This window comes from Physeter macrocephalus, chromosome 2 (genome assembly GCF_002837175.3).
Source record: "Physeter macrocephalus isolate SW-GA chromosome 2, ASM283717v5, whole genome shotgun sequence".
Classification (NCBI taxonomy): domain Eukaryota; kingdom Metazoa; phylum Chordata; class Mammalia; order Artiodactyla; family Physeteridae; genus Physeter; species Physeter macrocephalus.
This window is the reverse complement of record NC_041215.1, coordinates 39474802-39484752: the sequence shown is the minus strand read 5'-3', so window position 1 is coordinate 39484752 and position 9951 is coordinate 39474802. Positions and strand designations below refer to the sequence as shown.

General features: G+C 43.8%; 1 long non-coding RNA gene across 1 annotated transcript in view; it reads left to right on the top strand.

Annotated features, from left to right (window-relative positions):
- LOC114487184 (uncharacterized) overlaps nucleotides 1-4765 on the top strand; it is a 19999-nt gene extending 15234 nt beyond the window's left edge. Inside the window, exons 3-4 of the long non-coding RNA XR_003682004.1 lie at nucleotides 2980-3065; nucleotides 4208-4765. This is a non-coding gene — a long non-coding RNA (uncharacterized lncRNA). The remainder of the gene's footprint in view (nucleotides 1-2979; nucleotides 3066-4207) is intronic.
- Nucleotides 4766-9951: the final 5186 nt, after the last annotated feature.

The window sequence follows — 9951 nt, the reverse complement described above, 5'->3', positions numbered from 1 at the left end:
ATGCAGGGGACACGGGTTCAAGCCCCGGTCCAGGAAGATCCCACATGCCACAGAGCAACTAAGCCCATGTGCCACAACTACTGAGCCTGCGCTCTAGAGCCCGCGAGCCACACCTACTGAGCCCACGTGCCACAACTACTGAAGCCCGCGCACCTAGAGCCAGTGCTCCACAACAAGAGAAGCCACTGCAATGAGAAGCCCACGCACCGCAACGGAGAGTAGCCCCCGCTCGCCACAACTAGAGAAAGCCCGCGCGCAGCAACAAAGACCCAAACGCAGCCAAAAATAAATGAAATAAAATAATTTTGAAAAAATAAATGCTGGAGAGGGTGTGGAGAAAAGGGAACCATCTTGCACGGGTGGTGGGAATGTAAATTGATACAGCCACTATGGAGAACAGTATGGAGGTTCCTTAAAAAACTAAAGATAGAATTACCATATGACCCAGCAATCCCGCTATTGGGCGTATACCCCGAGAAAACCATAATTCAAAAAGAGACATGTACCACAATGTTCACTGCAACTCTATTTACAATAGCCAGGACATAGAAGCAACCTAAGTGTCCATCGACAGATGAATGGATAAAGAAGATGTGGCACATATATACAATGGACTATTGCTCAGCCATAAAAAGAAACAAAATTGAGTTATTTGTAGTGAGGTGGATGGACCTAGAGTCTGTCATACAGAGTGAAGTAAGTCAGAAAGAGAAAAACAAATACCGATGGTAACACATACATATGGAATCTAAATATGGTTCTGACAAACCTAGGGGCAGGACAGGAATAAAGATGCAGATGTTGAGAATGGACTTGAGGGCATGGGGAGGGGGAAGGGTAAGCTGGGATGAAGTGAGAGAGTGGCATGGACATCTATACACTACCAAATGTAAAATAGATAGCTAGTGGGAAGCAACTGCATCGCACAGGGAGATCAGCTCCGTGCTTTGTGACCACCTAGAGGAGTGGAATAGAGAGGGTGGGAGGGAGGGAGACGCAAGAGGGAGGAGATATGGGGATATATGTATATGTATAACTGATTCACTTTGTTATACAGCAGAAACTAACACACCATTGTAAAGCAATTATACTCCAATAAAGATGTTTAAAAAAAAATAATGCTAGAGAAACAGAGGCCTGTTGCTCAGTGAAAAGGCTTGCTCTTATCTTGAAAGCTGGGGATTGTCACTGAAAGCTTTTAGCACGGGAGTGACATGATCTGTGTTGTAAAAAAATCACTTTTTCTAAATGTAAGACTGGCTTGACAAGAGGAAGACCGGTTAGGAGATGGCTGCATCCAGGCGAGGATGGGAGTGAATGAAGTAAGTCAGGGCAGAGGTTTGAACAGGAGCTAATATGAGAGCCACTCAAATCTTCGGGTTCTGGCATTGGGTTGGGCACAAGTGGTGAGAGGGAGACACTGAGGACGACCCTGAGGTTTCTGGCATGGGCAAATGAGTAGTATAGGATGGTGGCTGAGACCTCTAGCCTGGGAGTCAGAGACACTTGGTTCTGGATACAAAACTTTAAAAAAAAAAATGGATCCCTGTCCTGGTGGGGGATACAGACTGAAAATTACTCACTTTCAATACCAAGTAGTCACAGCAGAGATAAAGATAAGGACAGGACCCAGCCTGAGATGAGGAGCCATGGCGGGAGAGTTGTTTAAGGCATGCTTGCTAGAATTATATGGCATTGGAGTAAAGAAGGTGAGAAAGGTGCTCAGGATGGAGGGGGCTCCATGCCTAAGACACAAAAGAACAAACAGGATGGTGGCCTGGGAGATGTCCCTGACTCTCTGGCTTGGGTTCCACTCACCTGCTAACAGCACCCAGATCTACATTTCAAGGCAGACTGCTGCCTCTGTCCACCGGCCACCGCCACATCAAAGTCCCACCTCAAAGCAGTGTATCCGGTGAGTCTTCCCTGCACGTGCGGCGCCCCATCCTGAAGTGCCCACTCAATCCGCTCCTCATCCGCCTGACCTGACTTGCTCAATGACACTCCCATTCACACAGGCTAACACTTCTGGAATCCTGAGAACCAGCCTCCACTCCTCTCTCTCCTGACCCATATCCAACCTGTCACCAAATTCTATTCCACTTTTTCAGAAGTTCTAGAACCTGCTCCTTCGCCATTACCATCTTTATTCCAGTTTCCAGCAGCCGTAGGAGCACCTCTCTCTTTTCACATTATTTTAACTGAAATATAGTCTACATACCACAATATATCCTTTTAAAGTGTCCGATTCAGTGTTCTTTTAGTATTTTCACCACGTTGTGCAGCCATCACCCTTATCTAATTCCAGAACATTCTCATCACCGCAAAAGAGAAGCTCTGTACCCATCAGCAGTCCCCATTCCCCGCTCCCCCTTCCCTCTGCCAACCACTAATCTACTTTATGGCTCTATAAAGTTCCCTGTTATGGACATTTCACATAAAGGAAATCATACAATATGTAGCCTTTCGTGTGTTTGCTCAAGAATCCATCTCAGGAATTTCTCGCATTTCTTCACTATTACGGCAGTGATTTCAAAGCCTGCTTCACTGTGAATTTCATATCAAAATGAATTAAGCATAATGTTTTTAAGTTTCATCTATGTTGTAGCATGTAGTAAACATGTTTTTTATTTTCTGTTTTCTGATGCTTTGACATCTGGGGCCTTGCTGACTCTGGAGGGATGGCCTCTCTCAGGGCTAGCTAATTCCTAGAGATAGTAAATGACTCCTCTGCAAGTGCACCTTTCATTTGCAAACCAACCAACTCACCACTGCCCACCTACATTATCCAGGTCAGTACCAATATCCACCTGTCCTAATCACCCCAGGTCCAGGTACCAGACAACCAGGGACAGCCTCTATGCCCCAGAGCCCACTGAAATTATTCAAAGTAGTCCATCTTCACCCTGCTTCCCCTGCCTTGCCCATTACTTCCCACGGAAACCCCAATAAAGTTTCTCGCCCATGTTTTCTCCTCAGGCCCTCTGCCTCTTGAAGCCGGTACTTCCCCGTGTGACTCCCTGTGGCAGGGTGCGCCCCCTCCTCTTGGGAACTGTGACTAACAGGTATCTTTTCTTTCTTTTTTTTTTTAACATCTTTATTGGAGTATAATTGCTTTACAATCGTGTGTTAGTTTCTGCTTTACAACAAAGTGAATCAGTTATACATATACATATGTTCCCATATCTCTTTCCTCTTGAGTCTCCCTCCCTCCCACCCTCCCTCTCCCACCCCTCTAGGTGGTCACAAAGCACCTGGCTGATCTCCCTGTGCCATGTGGCTGCTTCCCACTAGCTATCCACCCTACGTCTGGTAGTGTCTATATGTCCATGCCACTCTCTCAATTTTTCACAGCTTACCCTTCCCCATATCCTCAAGTCCATGCTCTAGTAGGTCTGTGTTTTATTCCCGTCCTACCCCTAGGCTCTTCATGACATTTTTTTTCTTAGATTCCATATATATGTGTTAGCATACGGTATTTGTTTTTCTCCTTCTGACTTACTTCACTCTGTATGACAGACTCTAGGTCCATCCACCTCACTACAAATAACTCAGTTTCATTTCTTTTTATGGCTGAGTAATATTCCATTGTATGAAATCCTACTACTGGGCATATACCCTGAGAAAACCATAATTCAAAAAGAGTCATGTACCAAAATGTTCATTGCAGCTCTATTTACAATAGCCAGGATGTGGAAGCAACCTAAGTGTCCATCGACAGATGAATGGATAAAGAAGATGTGGCACATATAAACAAGTATCTTTTCAATGCTAATTGTCTCCTGATCTGTTGCCCTTACTAAAAACCTCAAATTTTCTCCTAATACACTGTATTTTTTAACAGTTGGAAAACCACTTATCCTTGCTATCAGTGTCAGGGGCCCACCTTCAAGAAGGTGAGGCTCACCTGCATCACATCAGGATCCCCAAGTACACCTAGGTACCTAGGCAGTCAGGCTCTCTAGTTGAGGCACAAGCTCAGTAGTTGTGGTTCACGGGCTTAGTTGCCCCGCGGCATGTGGAAACTTAGTTCCCTGACCAGGGATCGAACCCGTGTCCCCTGCATTGGAAGGTGGATTCTTTACCAGTGGACCACCAGGAAGTCCTTCAAGTTTATTCAGTATTACAGCAGTGACTTCAAAGCCTGACCTTCATTTGTTGAACTTGTTCCAGGAAAATCCTATGGTTTCTTCTTTTGCTTCCTCAGCCCTGATGAACCTGGACAAGAGCGAGATTTTAGCCACTCTGGTTTGTGATGGAATCCAAGATTGATTCAACATTCTGCGTTCTCACCTCTCCTGCACTGACTGACCCAATGAGTCACAATTTGTTTATTTTCTTTCCCAAGCTGGGCTCTAGCACCATCCTGGTGGAGGAAGCACCTTAGCAGACTGTCCAATCTGAGTACAAACATGGAGTAGTCTTTCCTTACTGTTAACACACAGCTATCAATCCAGTATATAAATGCTGCTACTTTGTAGCCCGCTTTACCCTCTCTCCAGGGCAGCCAGGGAAGTGAGGGGTTCCAAAGCAGAGGTCCTAGGGACACTAAGTCAGCACACAGTCTTCAGGCTGACCTCCATCCACTCACACAAAAACACATTTCTCTCCTTCAACGATCATCATCCTTGTACCATTTCAATGGTGTGATCTAATCATGACTCAGCATGCTGTTTGTCTATTGTTATGTAACAAACCACCTCCAAATTTGGTGGCTTGAATTGAAAATAGAGTCTCAAATACATATTTCTGTACCCATATTCATAGCTGCATTATTCACAATAGCCAAAATTTAGAAGCAGCCCAAGTGTCCATTGGCAGATGGATGGATAAACAAAATGTGGTATATCCATAAAATGGAGCCTTTAAAAGGAAGGAGGGCTTCCCTGGTGGCACACTGGTTGAGAGTCCACCTGCCAATGCAGGGGACACGGGTTCGTGCCCCGGTCCGGGAAGATCCCACATGCCGCGGAGTGGCTGGGCCCGTGAGCCATGGCCACTGAGCCTGTGTGTCCGGAGTCTGTGCTCCACAACGGGAGAGGCCACAACAGTGAGAGGCCCATGTACTGCAAAAAAAAAAAAAAAGATACTATAATGGTGGACAAGTGACATTACACATTTGTCAGAATCCATAAACTATTTAATGCAAAGAATGAACCCTAATGTAAATGATGGACTTTAGTTAATAATAATGTATAAATATCATTTCTTCAATTGTAACAAATGTGCCACACTAATGCAAAATGTCAATAAGAGGGAAACTCTGTGGGGGTGAGGAGAGATGGGGTACACTTTCTGTACTTTCCCTCAATAATCCAGAAATTCCATTCCTAGGTGTATACCCAAGAGAAATAAAAACATATAGCCACACAAAAACTTGTACACAATTATGCATAGCAAGATTATTCATAATAGCCAGTTAGTGAAAACAACTCAACTGTTTATCAACTGATGAATGGGTAAATAAAAAGTGGTATCATAAAATTATTTGGAAAAAAAGAAATTAAGTATTGATAGTTAATATACGCTACATGGATAAACCTAAAACCATTATGCCAAGTGAAAAAAGCCAGTCATCAAGGACAATTTATTGCATGAATCCATTTATATGAAGTGTCCAGAATAAGCAAACGTATAAAAACAAAAAAGTAGATTGGTGGCTGCCTAAAGCTGGAGGGAATGGAGGTTGCGAGATAATAGCTAAAAGATCCAGGATTTCCTTTAGAAAATTAAATTTTCTAAAACTGTGTATGGTGAGGATACTAAAATAGCCATTGAATCATATGGTTACATGGGTGAAGTATATGTAGATGAGTTAATATCTTACTATAACTGTTTAAAAAAACAGAATGGCAGATGAACCTATGAATACAAAAATAGGTTTAAAACTGACGGATGACCAGAAAGATAGTTGAAAGATGGATAGACGGTCAGATAAACAAATAGTGTAAAGGTAGACAAAGACAGATGGACAAGTGGCCACATAGAAACACATACAGAAAGAGAGAGAGATAGATGATGGGTAGATAGATAGATGGTGGGTAGATACCTATATACTTGCATAGGGAGTTAGATAGAGAGAGAGACAGATGGCTAGATAGAGGGATAGATAGATGGACACACAAGCATTCACACAGACAGACAGGTAGGTAAATAGGAAGAAAGAAACAAAAACAGAGAAGATAGAAAGTAGGCATAAATATAGACAAAAAGATAGGTAGAAAGCCAAAATGACAGACATACAGAGACCTGCAGATAGACAGTTACTAGGATTGACAGACAGAAAGACAGATCTACTGATAGTGCAAAGACAGATAGAAATATCGACTAATGGACACTAAAAAACATAGAAAGATAGAAGATAGACACAAGCACACATAAATATATGCATACATAGACAGGAAGATGGACAGAAAATATAAAGACAGAAAAACAGACTGGCATGAAGACAGACACATGGACAATTAGACAAAGAATTAGATATACAATTATTCTGCTAATAGTAGTAAGACAAACAGAATGACAGAGAGACAGACACAGAAAGACAGAAACAGAAAAAAATCAGGAAAAAAAGAGACAGAAGGACAGATCAATATTATGATAGAGTAATAGATGATGAAATGGATAAATAGACATATTGACAGATGGACAGAGAGACATATTGACAGCTATATAGATAGACAGGGAGCAGAGAGAGACTTAGAAATAGAGAAACAGAAAAATAAGCAGACAGAGAATCAGACAGAAAACCAAAAGAGTAAACAGACGGTCAGATAGGTGAACAGAGATTAAGACATCTAGACAGACAGAAGACAGACATATTGAAGGGATATAGACAAATAGATGTATAAATGGATGGACAGAGAAACAGACTATAGACACAGATAAATAGAAAATAAATAAGCATTCAGACACACAGACAAGTAGATAAATCAGAAAGAAAGATGGACTTATGTGGACTTATGTTCCACTTATGTGATGCTGGCATGAGAGGCTCTGTGGGCCATCAAAACAAGCGGAGCTGTGAAAACATTTAAAATATCTGAAAATAGTCCTAAGGACATACTGTACAGCAAATGAAGAAACTTTTTTTTTAAAATTTTTGGCTGTGCCGTGTGGGTTGCAGGATCTTAGTTCCCTGACCAGGGATCGAACCTATGCCCTTGGCAGTAAAAGCTCAGGGTCCTAACCACCGCCAGGAAATTGCCAACATTTATTTTTTAAATCAACTAACACTCAATAGAAACAGCAACAGTCTATAGTGTTTGAGGCACAACCAGCTCTCTTCCTCCCCAGCCTTCTTAGTGTGCTGAAATCTCCTCTCCAGGTGGTGGCCAAGAAGGCAGGGCTCCTCTCACCTCAGCTCCCCACTGACCAGCGTTTCACTGGGAGGATAAGCATTTCTCATCCCCTGCAACTCCAAGTAAAGAAGCTAACTTCCTGGTTTGTGCAGCTGAGCAGCTGGGGGATCCCTTTGTTCACCTATCACCCAGAAAAGTGACCAAGGACACTTGAAAACAATCACCCTCTTAATTAAGAGCAAGGAGCAAACTATGGCCAGCTGGCTCACCACCCAAAGCAGGGTGGAGACAGCTAAAAGAGCCCTCCTGGGGTCAAAACACAGTGATCACAAATACACAAACCACTCAACACAGTGTCTCTCTCTTTCTCACACACACCCCCCACTCCAATAAACTTCGTGCCCTCATATACTCACAGTGTCTCACACACAAAGCCCACCCAACACAGTGTCTGCCACAAACACACAACACTAAATACAGTTTCATGTACATGTGTCTCTAAACAGTGTTTCACAAACTCACACCATTAAGCAGATTGTCTCACACAAACCCCAAGAAACAGTGTGTCACAAATAAGCAAAACACTACTAAACACAGATTATGTCTCTCACAGACACACACAGGTAAACAGAGTATCACACCACAATTCAAAACACTGTCTCAAACAAAGTATTTCACAGGCGCACACTCACATGACAACAGAGTCTCACACGCATCCTCCACTATACACGCATCTCACTGCTGTGCAATGACTATAATTACAGACCTGTTGTCTGGATGTACAATTGTACATATATATTATTGGTATGATTTTATAGTATAGCTTTGTTGTACAATAGATATAAGTTGAATAGCACAGAGAATGAATGGAGCCCACTGGCTGTGTGAGGAATTAAGTGGGACAGCACCTGTTGAACCTGCAAGGAGGGATGGTTTAATAACTCAGCATGGTTCTGCAGAGGGGTTGAATCACTGCCAGCAAGTTCAAGGGACGCTGTATGTGGTTGGGAAACTGTTGGTGAGCAGAGATTGGAGGTTGATGGCACAGCCTGGCTGGATGTTAACGTGAATATCCTAGAGGAAGGCATCAAAGGGAAACTGCAGAGACACAGTAGGTGCTGTAAACTTAAAGAATAGAGTGTCATTCATCATCCCGTTATATAAAAGGTTAAGTTGCAACCCACTGCAGTCACCCACTGACAGTGCACCCTGTGGGAAGCTCAGGATGAAAAAAAACAGGATGAGGCACTCTGTGCTTTGGATAAACCAGCTCCTAGATAGTTAGATGCATATCTCAGAAAGAATTTCAGCGAGCCCAGATTCTTGCATCTACCCATACATAGTAAAGCACCAAAATCTTTACCTTGAGATATCTGTTCTTTGTGACTAGCAGTAATCTTTTATACAAGATGTATGCTTGAATACATGTATTCCCTAGCCAAAACACTCATACATATACTGGCTCCTTCCCTACCTCTTTGGAACGGTTCCCCAGAGCTATCTGAGAGGCTGTCTCCCAGGCTATAGTCCTCAGTAAGACCCTGAATAATACTGAAACTTACAACTCTTATGTTGTGTGTTTTTCTTCAAGTCGACAGTTTACAAGGAGAGAAGGTTGAATGGCACCCATGTGGGTGTGCATGGAGTGTACATTGAATGGTACAGATGGATGAGCAAGAGGTGGCTATTGATTCACACAGAGTGGGTGTGCAAGAGTGGTATCTGAATGACGGAGCAGGTGGGCAAGATGCAGACTTAGGTTGGGGCACAGTGGTGTTCAAGCAGCGGTTTTGAATCAACACAGCTGCTCTCAGGTGCTGAAAGTGAGAGTGGGTGTCCAAGGAGTGGAACTGGATGTTCAAAGAGCTGAAAGACAGTGTATAACAGCTGGAAATGCGGAGGCTCACAGTGGGTGTGCAAGGCACGTTAAGCCAGATGACTCGGTTGGTGTGCAGACTGCTAGGTGCATGGAACACCTAGATGAGCAAGGACTCATGTTAGGATGATGTAGAATGGGTGAGCAAGGAACTATTGTTTCTCTACGAGGAGTTGTAATTGAATGGCACAGGCTGTGTGCAAAGTGTGGAAATGGAGAGAACAGCCTGGTTGTGCAGCAGCTGCCAGGTAAATAGCACAGAGGGGGCATGTCAGACAAAAGCTGGACGGAGTACAGTGGGTGTGCAATGAGTGCCATCGTCATGGGTCCTAGTGGCCACCTGAAAACACTCTTACGTACCCCTCCGGTGGCAGGGCCAGGAGAAGGGGGAGAGAGGTTGTGGGTTGGGGAGAGGCAGGGCAGTCACAGGATGTACCTCCTGAGAAACTAATTCTCCCCCTGGAGGCAGTGACCACCATGCTGGAGAGTCTTAAGGAAGGTGCCTTAGGTTGGCCTGGCCATTGCACACGCTCACCAAAACCTTTCTGCCACCTCTGGTGGGTGGGTTCAGCCCGGGCTAATCTCGTCCAGCTGGATGAGGTCTCTCATGAGGCCCAGACATGGAAGCACCTCCTGAAAATGTTTTCTCAGTCCTCTCTGGAGGATAGAACCTGCCTGGTCCTAGATGAGCATGTTGAAAAATGTTTTAAAGTCCTTCTCCAGAGGCCTGGACCAGTATTTCCCCAAAGGAATACTTCAGAAATGTTCTGGGAA